Source organism: Girardinichthys multiradiatus, chromosome 18 (genome assembly GCF_021462225.1).
Source record: "Girardinichthys multiradiatus isolate DD_20200921_A chromosome 18, DD_fGirMul_XY1, whole genome shotgun sequence".
Classification (NCBI taxonomy): domain Eukaryota; kingdom Metazoa; phylum Chordata; class Actinopteri; order Cyprinodontiformes; family Goodeidae; genus Girardinichthys; species Girardinichthys multiradiatus.
Window position 1 is genome coordinate 7,771,879 of NC_061810.1, and position 16,106 is coordinate 7,787,984.

Sequence of the window (16,106 nt, forward strand, 5' to 3'; positions counted from 1 at the left end):
ATCACTTATCATTCCAAGTGACAGTAATACAGCATGAAATCCACTGAAATCCACCATTCACTGGAGATTTAAATTTGGGATCAGGTCACTAACCTTTATTTTCCACTCAGCTCTGTATCCTGTACCCATTTATGACTATAATTGGTATATTTTTACTATCATTATTGCAGGTCAATGAATTCATCTAGGGAACTTAAGGTTAGACGGTCACCATGGAAACCAGCCTTTCCTTTCATTAAACAGCAATTAAAGTGGGTCAAGAAACCTTTTCTAACAAACCACATAGGTCCACTAACTTAAATGTCCTTGTCGTTCAACAGCCACGCTCTGTCTCATGAGGATTTGTGATATTATAATAATGAAGGAAGCAGCTCTCCAGTGAAATATGAAGGCTAAGTCTGCCCTTAAAGGCCTGGTAGAAACTAATGTAGATATTGGGTTAAACAAGACGTAAAGAGCAAAGTTTGTGCTGTGTGTACACAATTAAGGGGAGACTAAAACTGGAAACTAAAATCTGAATGTTCTCAGACTTGAAAAGATCTCAGCTACTGCTTTAGTTTTGCCAGATGCGGATGAAAACATGTCCCGACTCAACAGCAAGCAGTTTCTTAGTCAACCTTCTGGAACACTTCTAAGCGCAATGTGTCCCTGCTGCATATTAAAATGATAACACAAAGGTAAGATGCGTTTAGAAAATAATAAAGCCTCTCAGTATTGTGATAAATGAACGTTTTTTTTTTTTTCTCTACTGTGCTCTGTGTGATGTCAGGACTCTAGAGGACCCGAAAGACTCACCTAACCAGTAACATATGTTCTGTTGGTTTTTAGGATTTCACTTCATTTGAGGGATGAGGTGCTTTCTTGCATTGTGCTTAAAACGTTCCAGGGTCAAAGAAGTTTTCGAATCCGCACTGAAGACAAGTACGTTTCACTCAAGCATTTTCTCAAGGATTATACATGTTTTAAAGCGATTAGTGAGAAATCACATGACTTTTTGTTTTAAGGGCTTCAGTTCACCTTACAGCTTTCCCTGAATTCTCTCACCTCTGCCCCTGCTTATTCTTACTCTATCTCTGGACTAAATTAATGTCTGTAGAGGTAGTTTGGTGCCTGAAACAGAAGAGATTAATGTATCCACTGGGGAAAACAGAGAGTAAAGGGAGAAAGATGAAAATAAAGTGTCAGGAATCCAGTTCATTTAAAAATAGACTTATTGCCTTTTTCAGGTCTGACTGAGTGGCACTGAAGCCTTCTGGTTCAACAGATAATACAACATTTGTACAATTGAAACTGTCGGTGTGAGTTTGAAAATACCACTGAAACCAAATATTTCAGTGTATTCTATTGGGTTTTAATGTGGTGGACCAACAGCAAAGTAAAATGGTTTCCAAATTTGTCACAAACAAAGATCTGAAAAGTGTGGCATCTATTTGTATTCAGCACCCTTTAATCTGGTCCCCTAAATAAATAACAATTTAACCGATTAGCTTCAGAGGTTAGAGAAAATACATATAGCACCCCTCTGCATAATTTAATATTATAACAAACACAGCTGTTCACATGAAACACCAGGAAAGGCACTGGACAGATCAAGGGGGAAAGTTGTGAAAAAGTTTCAAGCAGGGTTAGATTCTAAAAAAATATTTCAGGCTTTAAACATATCCTATGGTACTGTTAAGTCAAGTATTCTAAATGGTAAATGGCCTGTACTTGTATAGCGCTTTGTCTAGTCCAAAGACACCAAAGCATTTTACACTACAATCAGTCATCCACCCATTCAAGCACACATTCACACACTGACAATGGTTGACTCCATACCACTGGCTACAATGTGGCTGGGCAAGTAGAGCACTGGATAAAAACATCCAAGATACTCATGGTTATGGCGCGGTATCAGTGTCAAAATAAAGAATATTGCGCAATAAGTGGTGGCTACTTCTTTATTGCAGGAGGCTATATCCATTCCGATCTGATTATTGATAGGCTTGAACTGATAACTGACTGGCCGGCACTGGTAAATGAGAAGAATGTGTTAGCATTGGAGAAGCTAGGGACTATCATGCCCAGGCTGGTGACGAAGCTGAACTTGGCTTCTGATTGATGCTTCGATTTGGTAAACAGTTAAAGGGCAATTCCTCCTCATTTGTCATCATCTTTAATCAACATCTTTAATCTGCTCCAACTCAAAAACTACAATACTTAGACACTATAAACCTGGACTAGATTGTTCTACACTAATAACAGAATCTTATAAACAGAATTTGGAATTTGTGAAAGCTTTATTTGATTTGTTTAATGAAGGGCGATACAGGTCCTTCTCAAAATATTAGCATATTGTGATAAAGCTCATTATTTTCCATAATGTAATGATGAAAATTTAACAGTCATATATTTTAGATTCATTGCCCACTAACTGAAATATTTCAGGTCTTTTATTGTCTTAAAACGGATGATTTTGGCATACAGCTCATGAAAACCCAAAATTCTTATCTCACAAAATTAGCATATCATTAAAAGGGTTTCTAAATGAGCTATGAACCTAATCATCTGAATCAACAATTTAACTCTAAACACCTGCAAAAGATTCCTGAGGCCTTTAAAACTCCCAGCCTGGTTCATCACTCAAAACCCCAATCATGGGTAAGACTGCCGACCTGACTGCTGTCCAGAAGGCCACTATTGACACCCTCAAGCAAGAGGGTAAGACACAGAAAGACATTTCTGAACGAATAGGCTGTTCCCAGAGTGCTGTATCAAGGCACCTCAGTGGGAAGTCTGTGGGAAGGAAAAAGTGTGGTAGAAAACGCTGCACAACGAGAAGAGGTGACCGGACCCTGAGGAAGATTGTGGAGAAGGGCCGATTCCAGACCTTGGGGGACCTGCGGAAGCAGTGGACTGAGTCTGGAGTAGAAACATCCAGAGCCACCGTGCACAGGCGTGTGCAGGAAATGGGCTACAGGTGCCGCATTCCCCAGGTCAAGCCACTTTTGAACCAGAAACAGCAGCAGAAGCACCTGACCTGGGCTACAGAGAAGCAGCACTGGACTGTTGCTCAGTGGTCCAAAGTACTTTTTTCGGATGAAAGCAAATTCTGCATGTCATTCGGAAATCAAGGTGCCAGAGTTTGGAGGAAGACTGGGGAGAAGGAAATGCCAGAAGTCCAGTGTCAAGTACCCACAGTCAGTAATGGTCTGGGGTGCCGTGTCAGCTGCTGGTGTTGGTCCAATGTGTTTTATCAAGGGCAGGGTCAATGCAGCTAGCTATCAGGAGATTTTGGAGCACTTCATGCTTCCATCTGCTGAAAAGCTTTATGTAGATGAAGATTTCATTTTTCAGCACGACCTGGCACCTGCTCACAGTGCCAAAACCACTGGTAAATGTTTTACTGACCATGGTATCACTTTGCTCAATTGGCCTGCCAACTCTCCTGACCTGAACCCCATAGAGAATCTGTGGGATATTGTGAAGAGAACGTTGAGAGACTCAAGACCCAACACTCTGGATGAGCTAAAGGCAGCTATCGAAGCATCCTGGGCCTCCATAAGACCTCAGCAGTGCCACAGGCTGATTGCCTCCATGCCACGCCGCATTGAAGCAGTCATTTCTGCCAAAGGATTCCCGACCAAGTATTGAGTGCATAACTGTACATGATTATTTGAAGGTTGACGTTTTTTGTATTAAAAACACTTTTCTTTTATTGGTTGGATGAAATATGCTAATTTTGTGAGATAGGAATTTTGGGTTTTCATGAGCTGTATGCCAAAATCATCCGTATTAAGACAATAAAAGACCTGAAATATTTCAGTTAGTGTGCAATGAATCTAAAATATATGAATGTAAAATTTTCATCATTACATTATGGAAAATAATGAGCTTTATCACAATATGCTAATATTTTGAGAAGGACCTGTATTAGTGCCCTTTTTTTGCATCTGAACTATTTAAGAACTGACCCTGCTCCAAAACTACAGTACCTATACTCTTCAAACCTTGACTAGATTGTTCAACACAAATAATACGTAATGAGCCTAATTTAAAGAAAACTCAAAACAGCCTAAAAGGGGTGTGTGTTTATGGGTTGGTTCGAGGTCACAAGAAAGTAGGCCCTACTTAAAAAAGTAATAAATGCACAACGTCAAACTTATACAATACTTTTATTATTAATGCAGTTCTTTCTTAAACAGATTTTCTTGGATTTCAAAGATTTTAATGTTTGATTTTCATGCTCCCAGTTGCCTCAGAATCTTTTCTAACTGCAACAAAGGCATTCAGCTATGTTTTTGTTTTAGAAATCGTTTTGTTCTTTGTTTACATGATTGTTTTTGATTATCGTATTTCTTCAGTCACTCTTCTTCTCTTACCTCTCCTCCATCTGGCCACGCTCAGTGTGCTCCACTGCCTCTCTGACCTTTTCCAAACCAGTTATGGATGCCTAAATTAGCCTACATCACAAAGTAAATGTTAAAAAGCTTCCCTTAAATATCCTAACAGTTACTAAGCATTTTATTGAAAGTTGTTGAAAACAAACTAAATAGAAGATATAGAAAACATTTAATTTTACTTTCCATTAACATGTTTCATAATTTCAGACCCTGCTTCTCTTCACCCACTCCTGCTCTGAGCTACCATCTGTTTGTTGATGGGACCTCCTGACCTTAGGAAAAACTGCTTTCTTTCTTGTGACACAATTGGCCTTTATTCATTAGTATCTTGGCAGGAGGAAAGGCAGAAAGAGAAGGGGAAGACATGCAGTAAATAGCTCGGGAACTGAACTCAGAACAGTTTCATCAAGAAAAACCTTCCTGCTATGGTGCACCTGCTCCAGTGCTGAGTCGCTAATTTCTTAATGACTATGCTTTGTACTATTGTACCCCTGCATAATTCTCAGATTTTTCTTGTTTTTTTTATGTTGATTTAGTTAATTTAATAAAGTTTACCATTACACTTCTTGTAAATTCTGAAATAGAAAAATATCCACAGACATGAGCTTAAAAAAATTACTTGCGGTCGTAGGACAAAAGGAACTGTTAAGAGGAAGACCTCACTAATGATTCGGAGGATTACACAAAATATGAGTCACAGATGTCTCTTCTTCTGCTCCATAAGAAATAAGACGTCCATTTGCCATTTTTATTATTTATTGGCATTAAAATGAATAATTTGTTGGTAAAACTTTTCTCGATGTCTCTGCAGTTGTTAGTTGTTGGCTGAATGTGCTCACTACATCAAAGGCCAGATTACTCGTTTAAAACTTAGCTGCAGGTCTCATCACTAGCTTGCTTGGTGGAATAAATGGTGCAACAGCAACAACCTCCTCGCCCCACAAACCTGTTCACTAAACACATTAGAAGGTGTGAAGTCAACCGATTCTGGTGTAGAATTGTTTTGTGAAAATGGCTACAAATCCATTAGCCATCTAATAGGCTCCAATTAAAAATAATTATTAAAAGGACCGCTAGAGCCACATTCACCCAATCGCACTCACACATTCATACACCGATACACAGGCAACTTGAGGTTAAGTGCCTTGCCCAGGGGCACATTGACATACAGCAGGAGGAAGCTGGAATCAAACCCACAACCTTCCGATTGCAAGACAACTACTCTTCCTACTGAGCCACAAACAGTGATACAAATGGGACCCTATACAAAAGTTGTTAATTTCGTGAAAAACATTATAATCCTAAAAGGTGCAAGGCAATTGGATTGCCTGATTAAATTTTAATCACCTGTAATTATATCAAACCTTTTTACCGAGTTACAAGCCTTTAACACATTAATGCTCAAAGATACATGTAAACAAAAGTCTAACTGACTTTAGCTGCATGAACTTCCATCAGACATCCAAGTGTAATTCTTAAAGCACGACAGTCTAAACTAGTCAGGAATGGTGAGAGTATGAGTAAAATGACTGGAGGAGCAGAATATTAATCCTGTATGGTAATATAACATGGTATAAACATGTAGACATGTCTGTCTGACGTTAAGTTATAATTTCTGTGTATGAGTTTTATTTAAACGAGAAAATCATATATGTTTTTCCACACCTGAGAAATGTATAGCAAAATGTCAAAACTTTTGATCTAAATAGACAGTTTATAAACATTAACACATAGTACTGATAAAAAGTACCTTTATATTCTGATAATTCTCCTTCTCATTTGCCAGCGGTCGCCGCTCAGTTACCATCGCCACACTATCATTTTTCAGATCACTAATTGGCTTCAGAATGAGATAGCCTCCTGCGACAAGGAAGTAGCCGCAGCTGAGTCAGCAATAGTCTAAATTTTGGCACTGATAGGCACCATACATGGTAACTCTGGAGGAGCTACAGCTCAGGTGGGAGATGTTGCCAGGACAATCAGTTGTTGTAGAAAATCTAGAATTTATGAAAGAGGAGAAAGCCATAAGAAGTTTTTCACAAGTCATGAAGGGGACAATTGTAAAAAGGTGTAAAATATGACCAAATTCAAACACACTTTATACAGGCTGTAAAATGGTGCTGGCACCATTATGCTGTGAGGATGCTTACCTTCAACAGGGACAGGAAAGCTGGTGACAGCCAATGTGAATGTGGATTGAGGAAGCCAACCTGTTTAAGTTGTAGAAGCTTTGAGACACATAGCCAAAGCTACAATAAAACTTAAAAAATGAAGTGCAGATGTTTCCATCCAATCTGAGTGAGCCTGAGCTATTTTACGAAGAAGAATGGGCAAACATATCAGTTTCTTGATGTGTGTAGTTTGTAGAGATATACTCAAAATGACTTACTGCTGTAACAGCAGTATGAGGTCATTCTACAAAGTATCATCTCAGAAGGACTGAATGGAAATGCACACATTTGTAGATGAATTTAAATTTTATGTTTGACTTTTATTCCACTTCACAATTAAAACTTTGTGTTGGTCTCACATAAAATCTCCATAAAACAGGATGATATTTTTAGTTGTAATGTTAAAGGGGTATTGATAATTTCACAAAGAACTGTATGCAGTCATTGTAGGTAACTTGTAGATGAGTTGCTTTTTTATTTTCACCCAACAGAGTTTTATTTAAATTTACTGAAGCCATCAGAGTATCTCAAGCAGGCAACATGACAGATGATCCTTCAATTCTCTCAGGTCGCAGTGTGCTACCAGTGCGGGGCAAAGCTAAAGCGGAAACTCAGCAACTGATCTTTAATGTGATACGGCACCAGCTACTCACCGAAGAAAGGTACTGGAAGAACGGCTGCTGTGTGACTGCGTGAGTGTGTGTCTGATGAGTTATGGCCAGCTCTTGTGGTGGCATTTGGAGTGTTGAGAGGCAAAACCAGGTGGATTAGGACAACTTGCATGTGTACGCAGTATCCAAATGGCTTTTAAAAAGTTTCCCTGTGTGCAAAAGAGCAAAAATACCCAAAAGCTCTAGAGGCAACAGCTTTAAAATCATCCAAAGAAAGAAAAATAAAGTACACAAACCACACAGACAATAAAATGTGAAAAGAAAAACATGGCTTTGGAACTCTAACCCTGAGAAAGCAAACTGTGGCTTTGTGGGCTGACGGCTGGTTTGAGGCTCTAAACCTCGTGATATACACTTCCTCTGGTGTTTTCTTCAGCGGGTCACAACCTCTCCGATCTCCAAACAAAGTGCCTGCAAGAAATGAATACCTGCATCTGAAAACCAGGAAAACTGGACCAGTCAGTAGTTGCCAAAAAGAAATGTCTAAAGGCATTCCAGCTGAGAGTCACCTACTGCCAGGAAAGACTTTTAGAATAAAATGACATTGCCATCTTTTGTTTGTTTAGAGGCAGTTCATGAAACCAATGGAACTTGATTTAAGTCAAATACGTTGAAGATGCAGCTGAAGAATGCTAAGATTATGCCATGAATCCTTAACAGTTTATAATAAATGTTTGCTCCTTTGAATATGTATTCAAATCAAATTCTTGAAATTTTCATTTGATCTACTTCCTAACACAAGTGGTAAAGGAAGCCTGATATAATTTTTCTCAACCAAACTCCAACCTTTCACAGTATGTCTGCAAATATAGGGAAACAATAAACTACAGTACTATATTCATCTAACAGTGCGCATTTAAAGTCTGCTCAGAGCATGCATTTCTAATATGCACAATAAATGGTGGACATGGTTATTGTGTTACAGGCACCTAAGGAAACCTAATCCTTGAGAACAGATTCTTACAAGGTCATCCACAGTTTCCAATCCCCGTGGGAACGTGAGACTTGTTGTTTTTCAGCTTTTAGCAAAAACATCTCAGTTTGGCTTAAAATGTACCTTGCATATATTCATAGTACAAAAAGCTTGAATATCCTGGAGAGAAATCAAATAAGATAGACAGCAACAGGGAGATCCTAAAATGGAACTACAAATGCACAACCAGAAACACTTTTAAAACCTGACTAGGCTACACTCAATATTAGGGATATCCTATTCAGATCTCAGGTGTCAGGTCAGAGTCCTGATTCAGATTTTTCTTAAAAACGTCAGTGTCAGGAGTCTTTGAAGATACTGAACTAAACTGAGGTGAGCAGATTTCTGAAATTTATTTTCGGAGACATTTCCAGCTCGGAGATAAAAAAAGAATAAAATGTTATCATGATTAAATGAAGAAACTGGAACAGCTAACGTTTCATAAATCTTAACATATTTATTTATAAATCAAGTGTAACAGCAGGAATGTTGACAATACTAGTTTCTACAGCGAACCAAACCTTTATCACGACAAGGATCAGTCCAGTCCAAACAACAAAGAGAACTTGACTGCATACTGAGGAGGTAATCCGACCATAGATTCAGGTGTGTTGGACCAGGGACACATCTAAAATTTTGAGGACTGGAGTTTGACATCCCTGCTTTACGTAGTGAAAAGGAGACTGCTGCAGCTTCTAATCTGCCTGCAATGCCAACCAAATAAATACTAGTGTAGCAAGAGATAGCTACGCAGGGACATTAGTCTCAGCTGTTCCTCATATCCTCCAGATTACTCACACCTGCAGTCTGTTATTTTTCCATTCAGTAAGTTTCCTCATTTCACTGAATAAATCATGCTCATTAAGTGCTCCAGTCTGCACCAAGGTCCTGCTCCTCCACCACACCCTGGGACAAATATTTCCAAACGGTAGAAATTTAATATCAACAGAATCATGTCAAAGCAAAAGCCATACTGCAATAGTTCCAATGATGCACTACTGCATAGTAGTGAGTACGGGTACAACCAAATAGAGTTTTCAAAAGTTTTTTTTTTTTTTTTTTTAACGGCTTCTGTCGTTCTTTCTTCTAGACATATAATGGTTTAATGATATGGAAATAGTGTAGGAGGCACAAGAACGACAAAATGGCCTAATTTTTGTTTTCTCTTTTGGTATCATTAAGAAATCAATTGGCATCTACTGTTAATGCTTGTTTCACTACTCTTCTCTCGTGTAATGAAGAGATTTATCTTTTTCATCTGTTTATCCCTTTCATGAAGACGTTCATCAAAGTTACCCTAATCTCATGTTTTGCTCACATGTGTTTTTCTGAGTGCAAGTGAAGTGGCATCCGTAAACAGGATAATCCCAGGTCGAGGTGTAAAACATGGTGCTCCAAATGGAGACAGTGAAGGAGACATGGAGGAGCTGGGTTTATGAGGTATCATCTGTGTCAGATGAAGTGAACGCCTATCGATTTACATCCAGGACCGCTGTGGTTCGCAGTGAGACCTTATGCATAATTCATGCAGAATCTCTGAAAGAGCCATAAATGCAGTCACTGGGCTTGTCAGCATAACACACTCTCAGCACTTTTGGTCACTTAGCACTGCTAGTTAAGCTGAGGAAGTAGTTTGATAAAGGGATGAAGAAAAATAGTAGATGCAATTAAGATGATAAACGGGTCTTCTTGTTTTTCCACTGACTGGTGTTTTAGTTTTTCACTATTATTTTGGATTTGTAAGCTGCCTTTGAGGAATGCTGCTCCTACAGGGCTCCTTGATAACTTCTGCGAGACTGAAATCTGATCTATTTTGAAGTTGGACAACATAGTTGTTGGGGTTTTCAGTCCAGTCGGTGCTGCTTTGATGACCTGGTGGATTTACGTGAGCTGTAAACTGGCCACTCGGCTTTTATCCCTTTCACCTCGCTTTTACAATGTTGAGGGGAACGGGAGACTGAGTTATGGTCTTTGTTTGAAACTGAAAAAAAATACAATAAAAATGCTATACAACTGAGCAGTTTCAGAGATGTCAAGAAGGATTGGATGCTTTTCATGCGTCGTGAATTTATAGGGGGCCAGTCAGGAACAGAGGCGGCCGAGGGTTGTATGGGACCTTAAGCAGAATTTAATTGGAAGCCCCATTTTGAGTTAAGCCTATCACCCTCCAGCCACCACAGCAATAATTACATCTCTTGAGATGCACTGATCTGAATTCTGTGGAGGATTTCCATTCTTGGGTAAAGCTTCTCATTTCTTTTTAAAGGCAATAACAGAAGGCGGGAACGGTATTGAAAATGTATTTTATAGCTTTTCTGCTTTTAAAAGCATTTTTTAAAGGAAAAACAAATCATCTTAGAATTTAGCATGCCAAATTAACAATTAGCAATGTGATTATCACTAAAACAGCAGTCTTCATATTATTTCTCAGGAGAATGTAGATCCTTCCCATAACTGTGAGCTCCGAATTATGCACAGATAAATAGATCACATTTTTTTTGTAAGCGACCAGCTGATTACCAGTTATTGCTGATCAAGCTGAAAATCCTCCAGTTGCAGTCACAAACCATCTAAGTTGGATTTTTTTTTACCACTCTTAGTAATGGAGTTTTGACGAAAATTCAGAATGAAAGACTCACCATCACCGCCTCCACCTTCCAGTGACTCTTCTGTGCGTCTCCCGGCCTTCCAATCACCATCCTGTCCGTTTGATTCTCCATCCAATCACCTTCCGACGCCTTGCTTTTAAAGGAGCTTCTACCATGTTCATCTTTGCTTGTCAGCTGAGCTCATCCCTCCTCCACCCCACCTCCACCATCTTCCTTCACATCTACTCCTGGCTTCCTCGCTCCTTGGCCGCCAATCCACCACCAGTGTCAGATCAGGGGGAAGACATATTTAAATCTAAGCCTTACAAATGATCATCTTAGCTCATGTCATTCTCAGCATTCATGTCTTCCTCCCAGGTCCAAGCACCAAAGAAATAACCATGTAATTTCTCATCATTAAAACCTTTCTAATTGCCATCCCTCTCTTTGTGAGTCTTTTCAGATTGAAATATAATTTAACAGCAATCTAAAAAGTTAGTTGATCTTATCATTTAATGTTATGACTCACATTATTCTCTTCAAAATATATTTTGAATTGGAATAGATGGGTTGGGAAAGAGGGGCCAGTTCTTGTATCCTTGGAAGGGCCTCACTTCAAAATTGAAGCTGAGCATGAATCTCACAAAAATCTGTAGTGAATCTAAAAAGAAAAAAATCTGAAATTCATATAACAACATTTCATTGCAGAAGACTTGCAATAATTTAAAGAAAATTCATTTAAATTGTCAGTTGTATTACTGGGTATGAAACATCCCCCTGGTGTATTGATGCACAAAGCTAGATAGATGGAACAATTCTGTTTCGGAAACAAAATTGGGTACAAAACGACCAAAAGAGGAAAGATGAGCCACATACATAAACCTTCAAAGTAATTTTAAAGCAGAGTAATTGTTCATTAACATACAGTTACATCCATAATTATTCACACCCCTGATAGACTTGGGTTTAAAGTGCAGACATTATATAAGATTAATCAATACTGTCCTTGTGCCAACATACAGTGTGCAGTAGTACAGTCTACTGAACCACATAAGGTGCAAAACTATGTGCAACATAAAAATAAAGACTGCATAAACAGCTCAGCAATAAAACAGAGAAAAATAAAAATTGTACTTTATATGTTCCACATGTGTATTGCACACGGCCCACTTCAAGAAAGCGATGCTTTGATCAGAATTATTACACTGCTGTAAAAACTCTCCGAGTGTGTTAGTGCATGACCTCTGCACCTTAAACACCTGGGCCCGTATTCACAAAGATTGTCAGAGTCCTCTCAGAGAGCTCCTATGTGTAATTCATAGATCTACGTTTAGTCTTAGGACTCTTCATTAATATGTGCACTGATGTCCTGGGTGTGTACAGTCTCTCAGAATTCTGCATGCCTTTCTGAAACAATAAGGTCTGACCAAGTTCTTTAATGACTGAAGAGGGAAAACATATTACTTCTGACTGGAAGCAATATTAACCTTTTTTAACGATCTAGCCAAAGTCATAACCTGAATTTGATGGCGAAGCAGTTGAGGGACCTCAAGATTAGGGTGATGGTAAGGAAGCCTTGCAACCCCAAAGATGATGCTCATCACTGAGGATAAATCATAGAAAACCAAGTGGGACCACACAAAAAGATAGTAAGCAATTTTAAAAAAGGTTTAATTGTCATAATGCCAATAATGATTTTTTGATTGATTATCCAATAAAGTATAAACAATTGTTGGCATGCAATTTTTAACGACTGTAAATGAATAGGAATACATTGTTTTTTTGGTTCAGAATTGATGTTACATTTTACATAGTTTTATTTTCAAGAGATGCTTTTGTCACTTCCTGATGGTAACAAACTTCTTGGATGAACACAAATAATTCAAACTCTGTATTCTGTGTGAGAAGTCATGCTACTGTGCACATATAAGGCATTCAGAAAACAACTTTTTATTAAAAAGAAAAATGAATCAAGTGAAATGTTTCAGAGCATTACAAGACAGAAACAGAGGAAGAATTTGCTGGTACTGAAGATAGATTTGTCAAACAAGAACATGTATGGACAGAGGACTCTCCTACACAATACACACTGTGAAACAAGCGCTGCCTAATCACTTGAAATACACACCGCTCCATTACTCCAAGCTGCATGTTTCCCTTAGACACTAAATCTCCACACCACTCAGGTTATCACCTTACAATGACTCCTTCTCATCATCTATCTCCCCATGCTCGCTGCCCCACCTCCACAGACCAAGAGTGCACATATTCCTGCACAAGAAAAAAACAAACCTTCATTTCAGCCCCTCTCCTCTTCACCATTAAGCAGTAAACTGCTGCTCTGTCCTTGAACATGAAAGTATTAGGGAGTCGGAGAGACGGAGGAGGAGAGCGACAGCCAAGAAGGGAAACAAGGTAAAAGAAAGAGCTTTTTCATAATGACAGTCAGCTTAATGAAAAAGCAGTTAGGGCTCGTATATCCGTTGGCCCCGAGGTGCAGCCTCCCCCTCGTCTCCGAGCCAAGGAGAGCCTGTGCTGGGTCAGGCCACCCCGAGGAGATTCGGGTTCGGATGAAGAGAGCCAAAGTTTGAAGTATTGCGAGGGAGGGTCAGGGAGGGGATGGCCTTGAGTGTGGTACAATCAGGGACATCAATCCTTCGAGGCGGCCTAGGAAGGATGGGACATCAGTCAATGGAGCTGCAAACTGCAGAATGCAGCGCACCAAATCCCCAGTTACACACTTTGTGCACCCACACAAATTATCCCCCCTGTTTTTCCTCTTTAACTTAAGCAGATCCTTGCACGGCTCTCAGCTTATCCAGCAACACATTCCGAGAACAAACACATAATGCCTAATTAGCAGCAAACAAATACATCAAAGAAGTCAGCAGTAGTGGAGTGCATGCACAAGTCCTAAGCTTATTTCCTTCAACATCACCACAGTGTGACTGCACTACTCTGATGCATGAGACTTTCTGTCCTGCTGCAGAGTGAATGATGCGGTCAATAAAGTTCAACAGCACGTGAAACAGCCTACGTGGCTGCCACACCGACGAACTCATGTGATGAGCTATACGGATGAACTGGGCCAAGGGTATCTGCTTCAGTCCCATGTACACAAGGGAGCCTCTATCCACAGAAGAGCAAAAGTATTTCTAGGCCAAGAAAGTTGGCGGTGTGCACAGGAAAATGAGACAAAGAAAGCATTTGTCCACGCAAATGATATTTGAGAAGTTATGAAGGCATTTCAATTAATAAAATGTGCATTTGGGAGATTTGGAAGGTCTTGTTGGGTGTTATGACCCGACTCAAAGGCCACAACAAAAATGGAGACACAGTTCTATAATATAGATTTATTCAATACAAACAGGGCTGCACGGTGGTGCAGTTGGTAGCACTGTTGCCTTGCAGCAAGAAGGTCCTGCGTTCGATTCCCGTCCGGGGGTCACTTAAAACTGTGCACATATATTTATATTATATTGTAGATATGTTTATACTGTTTAATTTGTATTGTATTGCACCGACTACGCCAAAACAAATTCCTTGTATGTCCAAAAACGTACTTGGCAATAAAGCTTTTCTGATTCTGATTCTGATTTCTGCATGGAGTTTGCATGTTCTCCATGTGCATGCATGGGTTCTCACTGGGTACTCCGGCTTCCTCCCACAGTCCAAAGACATGCCTGTTAGGTTAATTGGTGACTCTAAATTGCCCTTAGGTGTGTGAATGAGTGTGTTCATGGTTGTTTGTCTGTTGCCCTGCGATGGACTGGCGACCTGTCCAGGGTGTACCCCACCTCTCGCCCGTAGACTGCTGGAGATAGGCACCAGCTTCCCCGCGACCCACTATGGAATAAGCGGTAGAAAATGACTGATTGACTCAATACAAACTAAGGTTTAAATCAAAAGTTTCTAACATGACGTGTGAAAGACAGTTTAATCAGTGGCATATGGTGTGCATGAGTGGAGAACATATGTGAAAGTGTTGTAATATGCTATCAAAATAATCTAGAAAGCAAAATGTGGCAGCATACCTGTGGAGGAGAGCAGACACAAGTTAGTTGGCAGTCAGGGTTTTAAAGAAACAGAGCCTTACCAGGTCCTCAGGTGTCCCACATAAGCAATCAGTGCTGCACATGAAAGGCAAATGCCCAACCCAATCACAAGAGGCCGTAACTTTGGGTTTTAGATTTAGCATAAAAAACTGTGATGAAGGTGAGGTGGTACCATCTATCCATGGCCCAAGTTTAAACTATATTGGGTCCTTTTTTTTTCTTTTTCACTAGCCTAATTTCCTTTCTTGAGAGAAGACGTTACTTTTTCCTGCCCACTGCTCCTCCTGCTTTTGAATCACTATAGCAGGGGTATCCAAAGTGCAGCCCGTGTTCCATTTGCAGTTGAGTGGCCCATCATCTCAAATCTGACTTGCAATCACAGTCAGTTGATTTAGATGGAGAATTTTTTATTGTTAAAGGTGTTGGGAGTAATGGTGTTACAAAATAACAACGTTTGTAACTGCGTTACTTTTACGGAAACGGAGTAATCTAACTAATTACTTTTCTCATTTTGGTAAAAGCTTCTAGCCAATAAACAACTAGATAGTAACTTTATGGCTAATGTATGTCAACATATTTTATATATATAAAAACAAACACTTTCAATTTTAAGATAGATGGGAATTATAAAGTATTTGATCCCCTCTGGCTGGTCTTAGATAATTATATAATAATGCAGTGTTTTTGGTGTATCTACTTGCTTTGATCACTTAAAATATCCAGAAGTATGCCTTAAAAAAATTTGTTTTTCCATCTCCATTCTTCCCTTTTCTAGACCAGACCCCTTTACTGCAGTCCTGAAATGTTTCTTCAACCAGGAGGACACAAGGCCTGATTTTCAGCTGAGCAGGGAGTCTCTGGCAGTGCTGCTTAATCTTTTGCACCAGGATCAGCGACATGGATGGGGTGCTACTATTGAGACCTTGGTTTTTCTTTTCTAGCTGGCAAGTGGCACATCCTACAGAGTAGTCTGCAGAGTGTTTGGGATGCCTCGCTCTACTGTCCATCGCATCGTCCACAGAGTTACAGAGGAGATTGTGGCTATTCGTCACGAGGTTATCTACCTTCTAAAGACCCCTGAGGACTTAAGGCAGTGTCCCGTGGGTTTGCGGGGCTGGCACGCCACAGAGCGTTTCTTAAAGCTGTGGGTGCAATTGACGGCTGCCATATCCGCTTCAGGTGTCCAAGCAGCCCTGATGGTCAGTGCCACAGGAACAGGAAACTCTTCCCTTCCATAATCCTGCAAGCAGTTTCTGACCATCAGAG

General features: G+C 39.8%; 1 long non-coding RNA gene across 1 annotated transcript; it reads left to right on the forward strand.

Moving 5' to 3' along the window:
* Positions 1–209: 209 nt before the first annotated feature.
* On the forward strand, positions 210–15,669 carry LOC124884579. The gene is made up of 3 exons (XR_007042471.1): positions 210–921; positions 7,122–7,215; positions 15,616–15,669. It is a non-coding gene; the product is annotated as an uncharacterized LOC124884579 (long non-coding RNA).
* The last annotated feature ends 437 nt before the right edge of the window (positions 15,670–16,106 follow it).